We start from the raw sequence: 19,545 nt of genomic DNA on the forward strand, positions 1-19,545 counted from the left end.
CCTCTTCAACAAGATGAAAAGTGTACACAACTTCTTTGAGAAGGGTCCGTGGTTTTGTTTCAGTCATTATTTCTCTGCCTGACAGGGTCTATAAACCTACACTTAGTTCAAAGTATGACTTGGTAATTGAACAAGAGATAAATACTTTTCCGCCTTTATTCCTGGATATTGCCTAAATGGGACTTAGAGAGACTTGTCCAAAATCATTGTGGAAGTAAGTGATAGGACTGGAACTCAAAGTTCACACTCTTTTCAGTACCCCTTGCTGCAGGGACTAGATATTGTATTTCACGCTATGCTGGAGCAGTAATGTGCTGGAGCTGGCTCCTACCATTATTGGCTCATGAGAACTACTTATGCCCATTTCTTCCTAACTCTGCCTTCAGTGGCATTACATTGGTAGCTTGAAATGGGCCATTACAAAAAAAAAAATAGTCCTACTCTCTTATTTTTCCAGGAGATGGCGAGTTTTATTTTGTTTCATCTGGAAAGAGGTTTGATTTGCTCTCACATGGTCTAGGGTAGAGAGAGACTGGAGAAAGTATAGGATGTAAAGGTCTATTTAGTGCAATCTTCTCCCTTGTTTTTTTTTTTTTTTTTTATCTTCACCATCAACAGAGAGAGAAGCATACTCGCTTGGATGCTGGATTTTCTTCAGGTTTCTTTGGCTCAGGTGCAGACCAGGAGTTCTGATCCTTTTTGCCATCTTTCCTATCTGACTCCTTCCTGTGATCTTTGTTTCTTCCATCTCCTGGACCATGGCTGGAGTTCCCACTCTGGCCCTTTGGGACAGTTACTCCACCTACTTCATTTTCCTCTTTCTTGCTGGTCCTTACTCAGATGGTTGAGCTAGAACTACTTTCTCCTCCTGCACTTGTACGGGATCACTGCCCTGGGTCTGAGCTCTGAGATCGAGCAGAAAGGTTAGAGCTTCGCTTCACCCAAGCATTCTCCTTTAGTGGAGGGGCTGACATCACATTTAGAGGCTGCTCAGGTTTGGGAGGCTTAGAAGTTGGAGAGTGACAGTTTTCCTCTTTACTGCATGTTTCATTTTCTAGAGACTTCTCACTCCCTCTCCTTTATGCCTGACTTCTGCCCGATGTGGCTGAGTTACCCATCTGTGATGACTCACTGCCTGTCTTTGACTGTTTCCCTTCCTGAATTTGTTCACCAGCTTTGGTGCCTCTCCTGAGGCCGCTTTTCTAGTTTGGCTCATCCAGCTGGTGCTGCAACTTCTGTTCCTTCTGTAGCCTCTCCTCTACTTCTCCTTCTTTAGCTGTGTCAACAGGCCTTGCCCTCCAAAGACAGAGGCTGCTCGTCAGGACTGGGAGGTGCTAGCAGAGAAATCGTCTTCCTTAGGAGTGCCTCGAGGGTTTAGATTCAGTTTGGGTCTTTACGGTGACGAGGTGAGTCTTTATCATCTGCCTGTGATCAAACCAAGAGTAATCAATCATCTCCGGAGCTCCAAGACCAATCATCACATCTATAATATCTGTCCTCCTAGCGGTCCCCGCCTCCTCTGTAATCATCATCCCTATGGTACCTGCTACCAAATGCTCTTCTACCACAGCCTATCCTGGAATCATAGCCTCTGTCATGGTCCCTGCTGTCTCTGTCATCAGAATGATCCTGGCCTCTGTGTTGATCCATATCCCGGCGAGGGCCATCACAATAACTGCCCCGATACCCATCACACTATCAGTCTGAATCATAATGATCTCAATACTTGTCTTCAGTGCTATCCTCACCTCTTCTAGGTGGGTAGTTCAATGCTTTCTGTGGCAGGACAGGCCCTATAGAAGTCTGTATCTGTTTTGTCAGAATCCAGATTTCTATCTCAGCCAAAAAAATGATCATCTCTGTCTTTATGCTAAGCTTGGTCAGGAATATCCCCTTGAATTCTCCTGTTACCTAGAAATTCTTCATTGAGACTCAGGGCATTGAACAAGGAATCCAGGTCCTCAAACTCAGCATAACCAAAATCTTTCAACCTTCTGGATTGCTAGGTTCCCATGGTAAACTCACTGAACTAATATTTAATTCTCTAGAGAATTCCTTAATTGAGCCTTGGCTGGTGTGGCTCAGTGGATTGACTGTCCACCTATGAACCAAAAGGTTGCTGGTTCCATTCCCAGTCAGGGCACATGCCTGAGTTGCAGGCCAGGTCCCCAGTTGGAGGCATGTGAGAGGCAACCTATTGATGTATCTCTCACACATTGATGTTTCTCTTCCTCTCTTTCTTCCTCCCTTCCCTTGAGGGCTCCTGCCAATATTGGGCACTGGAGCAGCCCTTGGAACACTGGGTACGATGGAACAGTCAATTGGAGGCACCTTGTCACATCATCATCATTACTGTGCTAGGTAGTTGAAACATCTCCTTCCAAGTCATCTGTTTCATCAGCCCAGCTGACTAGTTTGGCATTGTAGGTACATTCTCCACCAGTCCCTCCACCCTCAGACAGAAGGTCTGTTAGGGAGATCTTCTTTCCCTTTTTATTCTTTTTTGCTGTGGGGGGGGGGGAGGGAGAGAGAGAGAATGGAAAGGTCCCCCCTCCCCTTCTTTTGGAGAGCCAGTTAAATACCAGCATACATCTGGGATGGAGTGACTGACTCAGAAGGCATTGAATGTGCTTGTTTAGGGTTCCTTTCTCTTTGAATCTTTCTTATTCTGTTCAAGACGTGCATTGTAAGAAGTGGTGGTATTGGCCTGAATTATTATTATTCTCTTTCAGATTTCAAAGTCATAAAATTTGAAGAAAATATTAAAAGACCTACTCAGGGTTGCTATCTTTTTAGTGTTTCAAGTTAGGACATTTAGAAATTAGTTTCTAAAAAAATCCAATCTATCAATATAGCTATATGAAGTGCAAAGTGTTGTCCATATTTTAATAATTTAACTGAAGTCTAGTGAAAATATTACCAAGGATAAAGATCCCACAAGGCAGGGATTTTTTCCCTCTTTTCAGATATATCTCAAGCACCTAGAATAGTAGCTGGCACAGCTAATATTTAATGAAAGAATGAAGGACTTGCACTAATATGAGGACCAAAATTTGACTACCACTGGTTTAAGCTACCCAAATTGGCAACTTTTGTAGTCAGGAAGATAACATATTTGAAGCATTTAAGGATATATGAAAGGAAAAAAATTGTGATTCCTGTCTTAGTTTGCCAAAATCCATTTGGAAGGTACAGGAGATTCATGCCTAAAGATAACTTAATATCAAATTGGATGCTCTAGTCTTTTAAGAGACTTTTAAGAGTAGCTTTATTTTAGGTATTAGAAATGGCTTTGCTAGAAATTGGAGAACCTTTCCATGGTCCACTACTTTTCTCTAGGAATCAGGAGTGCACTGAGATTGAAAGCCTGCAAAAATATGATAGAAGAAGGATTCTAAAGCTTCCATTGATAGTAATTCTATAGTCAAGGACATCGAGAACATCAACTGCAGCTGCACCTTCCTATGAGGTGGTGAGATCAGTAGTATCCCCATTCCGTAGGTGAGAAAACTGGGACCAAGAGAGGCTCGTCCAGCATCATTGTGGAAGTTAGGTGGTGGAAATGTGGGCATTATGCTACAAACATTAGAAATAGGAAACATGAGCACAGATCCCCAGTGAGTGATCAGCTTTCCTTTACATCATTTTTCATCTTCAGATCCTGCCAGATTTGGTAAAACAGCAGAGCCCTTTGGGTGAGGTGCTAGGTGCTTGTGACCAACAGTGATAGAAAAAGTAGAGGATATGAAAGAAAACATCTAAGGTGGTGTAAAGACTGAAGATGAATGATAGTTACTTCATTTTATTTGTAAAGGTTAAGTGCGAGCCCAGTGATATACTTCTTCAATTTAGAGTGATTTCGAGCCTGTACTCACAGTTTCCAACCTGCAAAAAGTTGTATTCTAAAAGATTTGTCAGACTAAGAATACAAGGTCTGTCCAGAAAGTATCCACCCATGTACTATGAAAAATAGACATTTATTGATGAAGATACAAGAAACATTGTACATAGGACAATGACACCTCATTCCCTTCAAAGTGGGCACGTTGGGACTTCACACACTTCTCCCAATTGCCATCAGCTGCCCCGTCATAGTTTCCTGAATCTCATCAGTGGTCTGAAATCTTTTCCCTTTCAAAGGCAATTTTAGTTTTTGGAAAAGCCAGAAGTCACAGGATGACAAATCTGGGCTGTAGGGGGGCCTGATTCACCAGGGTGATTTGATGTTTCACCAAAAAATTCTGCATGAGACCTGATGAATGAGCAGGTGTGTTTTTGTGATAAAGCTGCCAATCACCAACTGCAGCCTTGTGAACCATATGAATAGCTTCTATGGAGGAATGTTCAAGCTTAATGCAAAATTTGATGCATATTTGTTGCTCTACTCGCTCAGTAATTTTGGATGTGACAGCCACACAGTACACATGTTTGCTCAAGGGCATCTACCGCCTCCACTGACTGGTACAGTGAGGTCATCACTGTTCATGCATGCACATTCCAGTCCACTCTCTTTGGCTACCAGGTTACATCAATGTCATGGAAACTGTTCTTGTTATATTAACAATGGCTGGACTTCTTCAGGACAGACCTTGTACACTCTTGTAGAGAAGCATTGTAAAGTAGTGATTAGTTTCTCAGGCAAGCCTATAAAAGCTTATCTAGCCCATAATGTAGCTGAAAAACTATACTTATAAAAGAAATACTACTATAAATCTAATAGATGACTTCAATTATACTTATTTCAACAGCTCCTAAGACTGCACCTCCATAACTTGAGCCTTATATCTGAATTTCATTCTCATTAATAACAATGGTAGCAAACACTAATATTGTAAATACTTTAGCCAGACACTGTTCTAATCTTTACATATATTAACACATTTAATCAGCACAATAATCCTGTAAGTAGGTATTATTATTTTCTTTATTTTACAAATTCCTAGCTTTGCCCAAGCTTACTCTGCTAGTAAATGGAGGGAGGTAGGGTTAGAATTCTAACTCTGGTGCCAGACTCCTCTGGCAGTGCTCTTAACCACTATAATATGTTGGCTTCACTGAAATATAATTGGCTTTGCCCTGACTGATGTGTCTCAACGGGTTGGGGGATGTCTTGCAAACTGAAAAGTCATCAGTTGCCAGTTAAAGGTATGTGAGAGGCTCCACTGGGTGTTTCTCTCACACATCGATGTTTCTCTCCCTCTCTTTCTCACTCTCTTCCCCTCTCTCTAAAAATAAATAAATAAAATCTTTAAAATTATTTTTAAAAAACAATATATTTTTAATTAAATATTTTATTATTGTTCTATTACACTTGTCCCAATTCTGCTCCCTGCTTTGTTCTCCTCCGTCCAGCCCGTGCCCCACTCCCACAGTCAATCCCCACCCTGTTGTCCATGTCTGTGGGTCATTCATACACGTTCCTTGACTAGTCCCTTCTTCTTTCCACCATTATCTCCCTCCCCACTCCCCTATGGTTGCTGTCAGTCTGTTCCTTGTTTTCATGCCTCTGGTTCTATTTTGTTCATTTGTTTATTTTCTTCTTCAGGTTCCTCTTATAGGTGAGATCATATGGTATTTGTCTTTCACCACCTGGCTTATTTCACTAGCACAATATTCTCCAGTTACATCCATGCTGTTGTGAAAGGTAGGACCTCCTTTTTTCTTTCTGCTGTGTAATATTCCATTGTGTAAAAATACAATAGTTTTTTGATCTGCTCATTTACTGATGGGCACTTAGGCTGTTTCCAGTATTTGGCTATCGTAAATGATGATGCTATGAACATAGGCATGTGTAGGTTCCCTTGAATTGGTGTTTCAGGATTCTTAGGGTAAAATCCCAGCAGAGGAATCATTGGGTGAAAAGGCAGTTCCATTGTTAGTTTTTTTCTGGAGGGTGTAGGTGTGGCAGGTGTACCCTTTCTAAGCTGTAACATGGAACCTGGCACAGAGTCGGTTCTCAGAAAATGTTTTTTGATTGAGTAGAGTGATACATCTTGATTATTTTGAGTGATAGGGAGCTTAGGGATTCAGTTTTTTAAGTTTATGAGAGCTGGAGTGATAAATTATTGCATAGAAAAATCCCGATGGAATTTCCTATTGAGCCTAGTGAGGTGCTGACCTTCCCCTGGTGGAATATGTAATCTTGTCATCACACTTCAACCTGCAGTACTACTCAAGATCTTAATCTGCCCCAGTAAGTTTTTGCTGCCTTATTAGGTCTTTGAGGGTTTCAGGTAGATGCTTTTTATATTTTTCCAGTTTATCTCTTTGTCTTCAGTGGAAGGTTGGTCTGAATCACCAACCTGGAAGGGAAAATCCCTGATTCACTATTTTATCACTCCTCCACTACCTCTAGAACAGTGCTTTCCAAAAGAAATATAATGCAAGCAGCATAGTAATTTTTAATTCTCTGCTAGCCTTGTTTTAAAAGTTAAAAAATAAAAATAAAACATGTTACATTAATTTAAAATTCTTTCATTTAACTCAGTACATTCAAAATATTGTCATTTCAATACATAATCAAGAAATCATTGAGATTCATCTTTGTACTGCCTTCAAAATACAGTTGCATAATTTACACTTTTAGCAGACCTCACATGGGTCTAGCCACATTTCAAGTGTTCAGTAGCCACTTGTGATTTGTGGCTAACCACATTGGACCACATAGGTCAAAACCCTCCTAAAACAGAGATCTGATCAAAAATATTTCCTGTCTCAAAAATCTTCAATGACTTCATATTGCCTACTTATTTAAGGACAAGTTTTTTTCCTAGTTTTACAGATTCTGTACCACAAGGAAGGAAGGAAGGAAGGAAGGAAAGAAAGAAAGAAAGAAAGAAAGAAAGAAAGAAAGAAAGAAAGAAAGAAAGAAAGAAAGAAAGAAAGAAAGAAAGAAAGAAAGAAAGAAAGAAAGAAAGAAAGAAAGAAAGAAAGAAAGAAAGAAAGAGAAAGAGGAAAAGAAAGAGAAAGAAAAAGAAAGAAAGGAAAAGAAAGAGAAAGAAAAAGAAAGAAAGGAAAAGAAAGAGAAAGAAAGAAGAAAGAAAGAAAGAAAGAAAGAAAGAAAGAAAGAAAGAAAGAAAGAAAGAGAAAGAAAGAAAAAGAAAAGAAAAAAAGCATTACCTCAGAGTTCCAGCTTTCAGTTTGGCCAAAAACTGCTCTCAAAATTGGAGGCTGACAGGCAAACACAGACAATCACAACTTACCCCTCATTCTTTCCTGGGGGAATGAAAAATAATAAAGCCACTTTGGAAGATGATTTAATCCATTAGTTCATGTTATTTTGTTATAGCAGCCCAAACAGACTAAGACATCTATCCTCACTAAACTAAACATGCTTCACCATACAATCCAGCAATTGAGCTCCTTAGTATTTATCCCCAAAAGTTAAAAACTTATGTCCACACAAAAATCTGAAGACAAATATAGCAGCTTTATTCATACTTGTCAAAACCTGGAAACAACTAAGATGTCCTTCAGTGGGTGAATGGATAAATAAACTGTGGTCCATCCAGACAACAGAGTATTATTTTGCACTAAAAAAATGAACTATCAAACCGCGAAAAGACTTGGAGGAACCTTAAATGCACATTGCTAAGTGAAAAAAGCCAATCCGAAGAGGCTACATACAGAACAAGCCCAAAACAAGGCAAAACTATGGAGACAGTAGAAAGATCAGTGGTTGGCAGGGGGTAGCAGGAGGAGGGATGAATAGGCAGAGCACAGAAAATGTTGAGGGCAGTGAAACTATTTTGTATGATACTATAATGGTAGATACATATCATTATACATATGTCCAAACTCTTGGAATGTATAACACCAAGAGTGAACCCTAATGTAAACTGTAGTCTTTGGGTGATAATGATGTGTCAGTGTAGGTTCATCACTTGGACAAATGTACTGCTCTGATGGGGGATGTTGATAATGGGGGAGGCTATGCATGTTTGGAGGTGGAGGATATATGGGATATGTCCGTATCTTCTCCTCAATTTTGCTGTGAACTTAAAACTGCTCTATGATGAAAAGACAAATACTATGTGATCTCACCTATAAGTGGAATCTATTCAACAAAATAAACTAATGAACAAAATAAACCACAGGCATGGAAACATGGAGAAGACTGAAAGTGACCAGAGGGGATGGGGAAAGAGGACAATGGTGGAAAGAAGGGGAAGGGACTAGACAAAGAACATGTATGAATGACTCATGGACATGGACAACAGAGTGGGAATTGACTGTGGGGATGTGGGGTGGGGATGAGATGGGTGGAGGGGAGTAAAGGGGGAAAAATTGAGACAGCTGTAATAGAATAAACATGATTTATAAATTTTAAAAAAACTGCTCTAAAAAAATAAAATTCATTTAAAAAATATCAATCTATACTTCCTAGCTTTACCTTCACTATTGCTATAGACTAAAGGTTTGAGTTAAGCACACCCCCACCAACCCAAATTCAGATGTTGAAACCTAACCCCCAATGGGATGGTATTGGGATGTAGGGCCTTTGGTAGGTGATTAGGTCACAAGGGTGGAGCCCTGATGCATAGGATTAGTGTTCTTACAAATGAGGCCTCAGAGGGCTCCCTTGGCCCTTCTGCTGTGTGAAGACACAGGGAAACAACAACCATCTATGAACCAGAAAGGGGTTCTCAACAGGCACTGAATCTGCCAGCGTCTTGATCTTGGACTTTCCAGGCACCTGACCTGTGAGAAATAAATTTCTGTTGTTTTTAATCCACTCAGTTTATGTTTTGTTACAGCAGCCCAAACAGACTAAGACACCTTTTCTCACACATAAATTCTATGCTCAAAGCAACTGTTTTCAAGTTTCCAGAACATCCACACTTTTCCTCTGTACTTCTTATTGACTTTTTTATTATGACAGTCCCAGTTAACAATTGTTGAACACCAACTTTATGCCAATGAATGTGTATTGCCATATTTTGCCATGTATAATATACACTTTTTGCCCAAATTTTTGAGGGAAAAATAAAGATGCACATTATATATGGGTATAATGATTTCATACCATGGATATAATAATGGGTATAATGAACTCAGTTTTAAAAGCAGTGTTTTCCCAACAGTATTGTTTTGTTCTCCCATTGTCTTGAACTTCCTTCCCTCATCTCTGACTCTAGAAATCTTGTTCCTCCTACATGGCCCATCTCAGAAGATACTTCTTTCAAAAAGCTTTTTTAAAATTTCCAACTGAATGTCTTTTTTTTCAGCCTCTACATTTCTTTGAGGCTTTCTTGTAGCAGACTCATACATTCTGAGAACAGAGAAATCATCTCCTTAACTTACTACCTAATATTATAATTATTCATTTCTTTGACATACAAGTCTACCTTTAGGCCCCTAAGTACAGGAGTTATGGATATCTTACTCATCTTTGTATCCTCCACAGTATATAATGCAATGATAGAGTAGGCACTCAGTAAACATTTGCTGACACTGTTTAAATTATTTCAACAGCCTTCAATCCAGTCTGCCTTGCGATCTCATTCTGTACATCACTCCCAAATTGTACACCTAAGACATATTATTATCTTGCCATTTCTACAAATGCTTCCTGTTTGCCTATTGCCCTTCCGATAATCTGGCTCATCCTTCGCCATTTTACTTTATTTAGAACAGATTTTTAACTCTCAAACTCAGCTCTAGTTAAGCTGGTTTCCTGGGCCTCCCACATGCACTGACTCCCTTCCATCACAAATGAGGAAACATCTGAATCGTATGGGAAAAGGGAAATGAAAGCAGTTAATAAGGAAGCTTAGTGCCTTCTCCAGGATATGAAGTCATCAGCTGTTAGCCTCATGTACCCTGAAAGTTAGCAACCTCAGGTCTCTCCAAGGAACAATCTTACATAGTTTTAAAGAAAAGGATTCTGGCCCTGTCTGAATAGCTTGGTTGGAGTGTCATTCTGTACACCAAAAGGCTGCAGGTTCAGTTCTGCATCAGGGCACATACCTAGGTTGCAGGGACACATACCTAGGCTGCAGTTCAATCCCTGGTCAGGGTGCATACACACCCTGGCAGAGGCAGCTGATTGATGTTTCTCTTTCACACCGACGTTTCTCCTCTCTCTTTCTCTAAAATCAATAAACTTCCTGGGTGAGGATTAAAAAAAATTAAAAGGAAAGGACTCTGAATTTTAGGATGATACTGATGCTAGTTTTATTCTCTGTCAATTTACTCAAGTGATTAACTTTGTACAGGGAATTTCATAATAGACATTATTTTCATAGTTAAAATAGCTCACTTCTTACCGACTCTTCTGCCCAAGAAATACACAAATACACAAAGGTGAGCTGAAGCATACAGTAATCCCCTCTTATTCACAGTAGATGTGTTCCAAGACCCGCAGTGGATGTCTGAAACCTTGGATAGTACATAACCTTATATATACTGTTTTTTTCCTATACATACATACCTGTGATAAACTTTAATTTATAATTAGGGACAGTAATAAATTAACAATAATAACTCATGAAATACAATTACAACAATATATTGTAATAAAAGTGGTGATGGGAAAATGGAGACATGTATTTGAACAAAAACAATTTTTTTAAAGTTATACAAATGTGATCTCTCTCAAAATATCTTTTTGTACTGTACTTACCCCTCTTCTTGTGATGATGTCAGATGATACAATGCTTATGTGATGAGAAGAATAAGGGAGAATTTTTCATTTAATATTTTTGGACTGCAGCTGACCACAAGTAACTGAAACAGCAGAAAGTGCAACTGTGGATAAAGGGGGGACTGCTGTACCCTTAATAAAGTTGAGGAGACTAGAAAATTAATTAACTTTGTTAAAATTATTTGGTTTATACCGCCTGAATAAAGAAAATATGATTCTTGAATCATTGGAAGAAATAGAAATGTTCTAAATAGAAAATGTACATTATTTCTAATACTTTCTGTATAGATTATCTTCTTGGTGCATTATTAACTGGGACTATTTAATCCTGGTAGACATTCCCGCTATCCTGGATGCTTCTCTCTGACACCTGGCAATGAGTGTTCCAAGAAGGAAGATTAATTGTACCAAGAAATCAAAACAAGACATAACTAAGGAGTACTTGGGGTGCCAAAGATAAGACCTCCTTCCTCAACAAGTATATAACAATAGGTGTGACACACTTGATGTGTTACAATCGACTTGCAAGGTGAGTCACAAGAAATTTGTTAGTAGTAATAAAGTACCAAAATTTTCAAGTGATATATTTAAAAATTAATTCAAGCAGATTCAGTTTATCTCTGTAATAATATTACTTTGATATATGTTCATTCCAACATGCTTTCTGGGAGAGGAAGGGGAAGTTTACAGATAGCTCCCAGAGACAGACATTACTTTGTGAGTGTACCAGTGGGCATATGTCACAAATGTAAACAGTATTTGTCTTCTTTATAGTGATGGAAAAAAGTTGAGAATATCTAAGCTAACAGATGTCTGAAATTGTACATTATTTGTTTTTGTCACCTACCTTCCATTTCCCTTTCTTGTGGTAATAGCATCCTAATTTTAAAATGGGTATCTCTCTCTCTTTCTCTCTCTCTCTCTCTCTCTCACACGCGCACACACACACACATACACACACACAGATACACACACACACACACACACACACAGAGTCTCTCCTGGGCTTAAGATAGAAGCAACTTTATGCCTAGCTTCAAGGGTGGGTGTAGGTTCCTGGGTTAGCCTATCAAAGCTTTTGCATCGCTCTGGCTACAGTGACTAAAAAAAAATTTTGGCTGTGTTAACTAGCAGAAGGAATTGAACCAAATGCTACTGAGATCTTATGGGACCTGTATAGTCAAAGAAAACCCAAGCCTAGCAGTCTATTGCCTTTCAAGGCTGGCAATTTGTACCACAGCTAAAGCAGTCAGTCTCCAGAAAGGGCATTTACTCCATGCCTACCTCTGGCACAGCTGTGAAGAATAAGGGACAAGCAAGATCATTTAGCAGGAAGAACCAGAGAGCCACGGTAAGAAAGATCCCCACAGAGAACAAACCTGGAGGTTTACAGCTGGCTGTCCAAGAAACTCGCCACACCGCCAGGGAGGGAGTCTTCCCTAGTCCTATGCTGTGGGCCAATGGCAACTGTATACTATTTTCCATCCATTCTCTCTTTTTCAGAATTAAGCTTTTCATTGTAGTTACCTTGTTTCCTTTTCTCCAAAAGATACATTAGATATAGAAAACTTGAGTGTATGTTGTCAGGTCTCAAGGGGTGTTATTATATACATCAGTCAAAAATCCTGGTATTCGAACTGAACACAATTAACTAGCTATGGTCCTGGGTTGTCTCATCGGGGAGCGGATGTTGTAAATACTCTTTTATATTGACTGGTATGAGCATTTTTATACAACAACCATTGATCCCTTACTTCCTTCCCAGCAGAATTTTAATTTTGTTTAGAGAACTGGTCTCCACAGGGCTGTTGGCTAAAATGAAGTTGAGAGAGAGCCTGGGGCCACATCATCCTTGTGGGCCCCTTAAGATTTTGGTGTTATATTCTAAATTCACTAAAATATAGGCTCCACCAGGTCATGGATTTCTGCCACTGCTGAATTCTGAGAAGATTGCCTAGACTGCTAAATAAATGAGAGTGTAATGGGAGTGATGTGATCTGTTGTACAGAAAATACACTACAGTGTGAGCTACAATAGAGCAGAGTGTAGCATAGAAGTGGGGCAGTTAGTGCACCCACAGAAGTCCAGGGAAGAAACAATGGGAACTAAAACTGGAAGGCTCATGGTAGAGGTAAAAAAAGTGGCCAGATTCATACTGTATTTTGAAGATGCAAGGACATAACTTGCTAACATGAACCCTAAAAGAAGACAGGAATAACAACAAAACAGTGATTGAGCAATGTTTAATTCAAAATCACATGGCTGGATAATAAAGCTTTAAATAGTCACTAGACTTTCTCTCCTTGATTCTTTAATTGTGATAAAATATACATACCACAGAATTTACCATTTTAACCATTTTTAAGTATACAGTTCAGTGACATTAAGTACATCCACAATGTTGTGTGACTATAACCACAATCTATATCTGAAACTTTTTTAAAAAATCAGACTTTAGTTTTTAGAGCAATTTTAGGTTTACAGCAAATTTGAGCTGAAAGTACAGAGAATTCTGTATATTTCTTGCCCTCACACACCACAACCCCGCCTTACTTAGAACTTTCTCATTGTTCCCACAGAAGTTTTGCACCTGTGAAGCAGTAACTTCCCATTTTGTGCCCTCCCCGTACCCTGGTAACAGCCCCAGCCTACTCTACTTCTGTTTCTATAAATTTGCCTATTTTAAATGCTTCCTATAAGTGGAATCATTTGTCTTTTTGTTTGTGGCTTATTTCACTGATGTTTTCAATGTTCTTCCATGTTATAGCATGCAACAATGTTTCATTCCTTTTAAGGCTGAATAATATTCCATTGTAGGTATGTACAACATTTTGCTAATCTATTCATCTGTTAACACACGGGTTGTTCTACCTTTCGACTTGTGAATAATGCTGCAAAGAACATTTGGTGTACAAATACCCATTTGAGTCCCTGCTTCAATTGTTTTGGATATACAAGATAATTCTCAAAAAAACTGGAATTATCTTCTGGAGGGTGGGCCCCTGTAGTGCAGCGCCCCCCCGCCCCAGGTGAGTGTTCTAGGAACCCACCTGCATCAGTGTACCAGCTGGCATTGTTGCAAGAGGCTGCGTACAATTGGCTTCAGTGAATTTTTTTTGAAGACAGCGCATTTGCCCATTTCATGATGGGTGATTTACCAGCACACCTGCCCACACGGCACTGAGTGTTCAGCAGTTTTTGACCAAAAGTGGCGTGGCATCATGTCCCCCCATCCCTATTCACCTGATCATGCCTCGAGTGGCCTTTTTTTCGTTTCCCCAAATAAAAAAATCCCTCAGAGAGAAACGTTTTGCTGATGTGGACAAGGTGAAACAAAAAATGAGAGAATCACGAAAAGGCATCAAAATTAATGAGTTCAACAACTGGTTTGAGCAGTGGAAAAAACATCTCAATATGTGTATTGCATCAAATGAAGGATACTTTGTAGGTAACTAAGGTTTAAACATGTAAGAATACACAATTTTTTTTTATAAATAAACTCTGTTTTTTGCTGAATCATATGGTAATTCTATGTTTAACTTTTTGAGGAACCATCAGACTTTTTTTTAAAGATTTTATTTATTTTTAGACAGAGGAGAAGGGAGGGAGAAAGAGAAACATCAGTGTGTGGTGCCTCTCACATACGCCTTACTGGGGACCTGACCCACATCCCAGGCATGTGCCCTGACTGGGAGTTGAACCAGTGACCCTTTGGTTTGCAGGCCAGTGCTCAATCCACTGAGCCACACCAACCAAGGCAGCCATCAAACTTCTTTACACAACAGTTGTACTATTTTATATTCCCACCAGCAGTATACCAGAGTTCCAGATTCTCTACATCCTTTCCCACACTTTATTTTCTATATTTTTGTAACAGCAATCTAGGTATGAGGTGGTATGTCTTTGTAGCTTTAATTTGCATTTCCCTAATGGCTAGTAATGAGCATATTTTTATGTGCTTACTGACCATTTGTATATCTTCTTTGGAGGAATGTCGATTCAAGTCCCTTGCCCATTTTTGCATTGGGTTTTTTTTTTTTTATTGTTGTTGTTGTTGAGTTGTAGGAATTCTTTATATATTTTGGATATTAATTCCTTACCAGTATATAATTTGCAGATATTTTCTCCCATTCTGTGCGTTGTCTTTTCGCTGTTCTTTTTTTTAAATCCTCACCCAAGGACATTTTTTCCCCCCTTGCTTTGAGAGAGACATTGATGTGAGAGTGTGAGAGAGAAACAGATCAGGTGCCTTTTCGATGCATCCAGAATAGAGATCAACCCCACAACCTGTGTGTGTGCCCAGACTGGGAACCGAACCCAGGACTTTTTGGTCTGTGGGATGATGCTCCAACCAACTAAGCCACACTGGCTAGACCTGTCTCTTCACTCTCTTGAGTAACACATTGATGCAAAGAAATTTTTAATTTTGATGAAATCCACATGTCTATTTTTTTCTTCTGTTACTTGTCACGTCATGTCTAAGACAAAGCCAATATTTATCCTTATGATTCCTTCTAAGAATTTTAACATTTTAGCTCTTACTTTTAGATTTTTTAAATCATGTTTTTGCATTTTGAATTAATTTTTGTATATTATGTGAGTTGGCATTCTAACTTATTCCTTTATATGTGGTAATCTAGTTGTCCCAACACCATTTGTTGAAAAGATTCCCCCCCCCCACCCACTGAATTGTGTTCAAACCCTTGTCAAAACTCAACTGAACATAAATGAAAGAGCTTATTTCCATATTCTTAATTCTATTCCATTGGTCTATAATCCTATCCTTATGCCAGTAATACACTGTCTTGATTACTGTTGGTTTGTAGTTGTGAAATTGGGAAATATAAGTCCTTCAACTTTATTCTTTTTCAAGATTGTTTTGGCTGTTCTGGGCCCATTGAATGCCTACATGGATTTTAGGGTCAGCTTTTCAATTTTTACAAAGAAGCCAGCTAGGGTTTTTATAGAGATTGTTTTGAATCTATAGGTCAATTTGGGGAGTATTGCCATCTTAATATTATTTTCCAATCCATGAACATGGGATAACCTTCCATTTATTTAGGTCTTCTGAATTTATCTCAACAGTGTTTTATAGTTTTCAGAGTACAACTTTTGCACTCCTTCAATTAAATCTGTTTCTTAGTGTTTTATTTTTTGATATTATTATAAATGGAATTGTTTTCTTAATTTCATTTTCATTTTATTCATTACTACTGCATAGAAATAAAATTGATTTATGTATTTTAATCTTGTAACTTGCAACTTTGCTGAGCTCATTTATTAATTCTAATAGTTTTTCAGTAAATTCCTTAGAATTTTTTTAATGTATACAATCTGTCATCTGCAAAAACATAGCACTTTACCCTGTCAAACCTACATATATAATCTCAGGGAATCAAGCCTTTAGGGTATAAATGCCCAGAAGTAACAACTATGTTCCTGAAGTCCTTGGACAAACTCAGCTTGTAAAGTATTGTGAAACCTGCCAATGATTCCTGAAGGCTTCTCAAGGGCAGAAAAGCCTCAAAGTTCAGCCAAATGGGTGTGTACTGTAAAAGAATAAAACTGTCAACCCTCATGGGGTAGCTCAGTTGGTCGGAGCGTTATCCCAATATGCCAAGGCTGTGGGTTTGATGCCCAGTCAGGGCACATACAAGAACTACTTGATTCAGGGAACATCCCAATGAATGCTTAAAAATGCCCTGGCCACTGTGGCTCAGTTGGTTGGAGCATCTTCCTGCAAACTGCAAAGCCATAGGTATGATTCTGGGCCAGGGCCCATAGCTAGGTTGCAGGTTTGGTCCCTGGCTGGGGCATGTGCAAAAGCAACCAGTCAATGTTTTTCTTTTGCATCGATGTTTCTCTCCCTCTCTTTCTCCTTTCTTTCCCCAATCACTAAAATCAATAAGCCTGTCCTCAAGTGAGGATTAAAAAAAAATGTGTGGGACAGCAATTCAATGTTTTTCCTGCCCTTTCTTTCTCTCTCAAATCCATAAATAAAGATTTTTTTTTAAAAAGAATAGAACTGTCCAGGATTTTTATAACACCTGCGCCACTAAAAGTTTAATAGGCTGTCACTTACAAGTTTTATTTCCTTCTCATAACATCTGTGAAAGATGGTGAGAAACAAAGTACATTGCAGTAAAGAGCACGAGAACCTTGGACTTCGAAAGAGCAATGAGCCAGTGAAATCCAGAATATGAGACATTCTGCTGGACAAATGAGTTGGCTTCTTGAAATCAATCAAAAGAAGAAAACAAAGTGTATTTGGAGGGAGTGCAGGTAGGGAAGTGACTGTCAAAGAATACAACAGACTTAATAACAACCAAATGCAATGTATAAAACAATTTGGATACTGATTTGAGTAAACTAACAGTAAAAAGATACCTTAAAAAATTGCAGAAATTTTAAAATGGACTAAATATTGAATGGTATTAAGAAACAACTGTTAATTTTCTTAGATATGCTAATGTAAAAATAAATTCTTCACTCAGAAATGTATAATGAGTATTTATGAATGAAATGATATCTGGGATTTGTTTTAAAATACACACACACAGAGACACAAAAGGAGGGATAGATGAAATAATATTGGGAAATTGGAGGTAGAAAATAAAACAAGACCTGCGACTGAATCCTGGCTCAACCACTTACTAACTAGGTGAACTTGGGCAGACTATCTGATATCTGTAGTATGGCAATAATAAGAGTACTGTGTGTATGTGTCCATAATTTTTAAATATACATAAACTGTCCTTTGCACTCCATGTCACGAAGTGGTATGTCATGTGTGGTTATACTAATAATAATGGGCCTCATAAGTCTTTTGACCATTCATGAATAATAATAAATATGTACTGCTGGCATATTTATTGCATGCATAGCAGTACATATTTATTATGGTAGGGGCTGCATAGTAAAGCTCAATAAATGTTAGATAATATTGTTATTATTAAAGAAATAAAAATTACATAATGGCAGATTTGATTGTATAATCATTTACCAACTGTTTTGTGTCAAAATATCAATCCTGAATTTTTTCTCAGAACACTGGAAACAATGTAAATGTTGATTTATTGAGGTTTAGTTAAATAAATTATGTACATCTTTACAGTGGAATTTTACACATCCATAAAAATCATCGTATTTCTAGATCAAGATATAGCAACTATATTGCTTAGCATCATTTAGAGGTAGTAACTAATGCAAACAGACAAGAATAAATTAGAGGTAAAAATCAGAAAGAAAGGGGTAATATTTATTTCTATGGATGATACATTTATATACTCAAAAATATCCTGGAGAATCAACTGAAAAACCCATAAACAAAGAGAATTCAAGGTAAGATAGTTGAATACAAAACAAATCTAATAAAAATTGATAGCTTTTGATATATGTCTAATTAGCAATTATATCAGAAAAGACTCCATTTAAACTACAAAAATAGTAAAAGATAAATTCCCAGAAAAAAAGAGTTAGCAAGAAAAGAGCAACATTTCTTCAAAGGGCACAAAAACATACTTGGAAAAAAATATGAAAGCATCTCTTATTCTTAGATGGGAAGATCCAGTAGTATAAAGAGGTCAATTTCCCTTAAAGATATACATTTAATTTGACCCAAATAAAAAATACTGGCAGGGTTTTTGATAACTTGACAAGCTGATTCTAAAGATCACATGGCAAAAATTAATAGCAAGAATATTCAGGAAAAAAATCTAGGAAAGAGTAAGAAGGTGAAACTAATCCTATTAGATATTAAAACACACTATAAATCTGTGATTCTGGTCAAGTACAGATATACATATTAATCTGCCAGAATAGAAAATAAAGAAATAAACCCAAGTACATATAGGAACAGAGTAAATTTGTTTCCCACATATCTACACAAAAGGAAATTCTAAAGGATGTTCTTCTTTAGGCAGAAGAGCAAAAATTCCAGATCAAAATCACATGATTGTGTAGATTTGCCTAGTGGGGAGTTTGATATCTCTCAAGTTTGCCTTTGGTCCTTTCAAAGCTCAGGAAAAAGTACTTGCAGCTTGCTGAACATGCTCTCTCCTGCCTACACATTTGAATGTGCTATCCTTTGGGTCTGGAATGCCTTTTCCTAACTCCCCGTCTGCCAAACTCATACTCAAGCTTCAAAAGAGTTCAGGAGTCATGCTTCGGTGAAGTGTCTTTATTTGAGAAGAAATAGAATGCGTATAGTGTCTTCTACATGTTGACTTTCCACCAGTGTCTTACATCTTCATCTTGTTCTTCATGTGGTATTTGTTCTTTACACCACTGTCAGAGGAATATTGCTAAAATATAGATCTGATCACATCTCTCTCCTGCCCAAAAATACCTGATGTTTACTCAATGGCTGTTTGTCTATAAAATATATACTTCTGGGGCCATGGGAGGCATTAAAGGCCTTCCAGGATCCCCGCCCCCCACCTACTTTTCTCACCTAAGCTCTATCATGTATGCCTTTGTATCCTATACTTGAGACACCCCAGCTCACCGTTCACACACACAGCTCTCTCAATGCCTTGGTTGACCCAGGACTTTTGGCCTGATATCCCTTCTCTCTTCCCACTCTACTCCCCATCTGTCTTCTCTGCCCAGTCAGAACTTTCAAAGCTCTCTTCTCAATGAAGCCTCATCTAAAATCCCATTAAGAATTAATGATTCACCCTGGCTGGTGTGGCTCAGTGGGTAGGACATTGTCCTGGGAGGCAAAAGGTTGTTGGGTCGATTCTTGGTCAAGGCACATACCCGGGTTGTGGGCCAGGTCCCCGGTTGGGGGCGTGCAAGAGGTGACTGATGGATATTTCTCTTGCACATTGATGTTTCTCTCCCTCTCTTTCTCCCTCCCTTCCCCTCTCTTTAAAAAATAAGAAAAATCTTAAAACAAA

At 38.4% G+C, this 19,545-nt stretch overlaps 1 pseudogene; it reads right to left on the bottom strand.

Annotated features, from left to right (window-relative positions):
- Positions 1 to 558: 558 nt before the first annotated feature.
- LOC129076826 (eukaryotic translation initiation factor 4B-like) lies at positions 559 to 9,617 on the bottom strand (annotated as a pseudogene).
- Positions 9,618 to 19,545: the final 9,928 nt, after the last annotated feature.

This window comes from Pteronotus mesoamericanus, unplaced genomic scaffold (genome assembly GCF_021234165.1).
Source record: "Pteronotus mesoamericanus isolate MK-2021 breed Mesoamerican mustached bat unplaced genomic scaffold, CSHL_Meso_final contig_647, whole genome shotgun sequence".
Taxonomy (NCBI): Eukaryota; Metazoa; Chordata; class Mammalia; order Chiroptera; family Mormoopidae; genus Pteronotus; species Pteronotus mesoamericanus.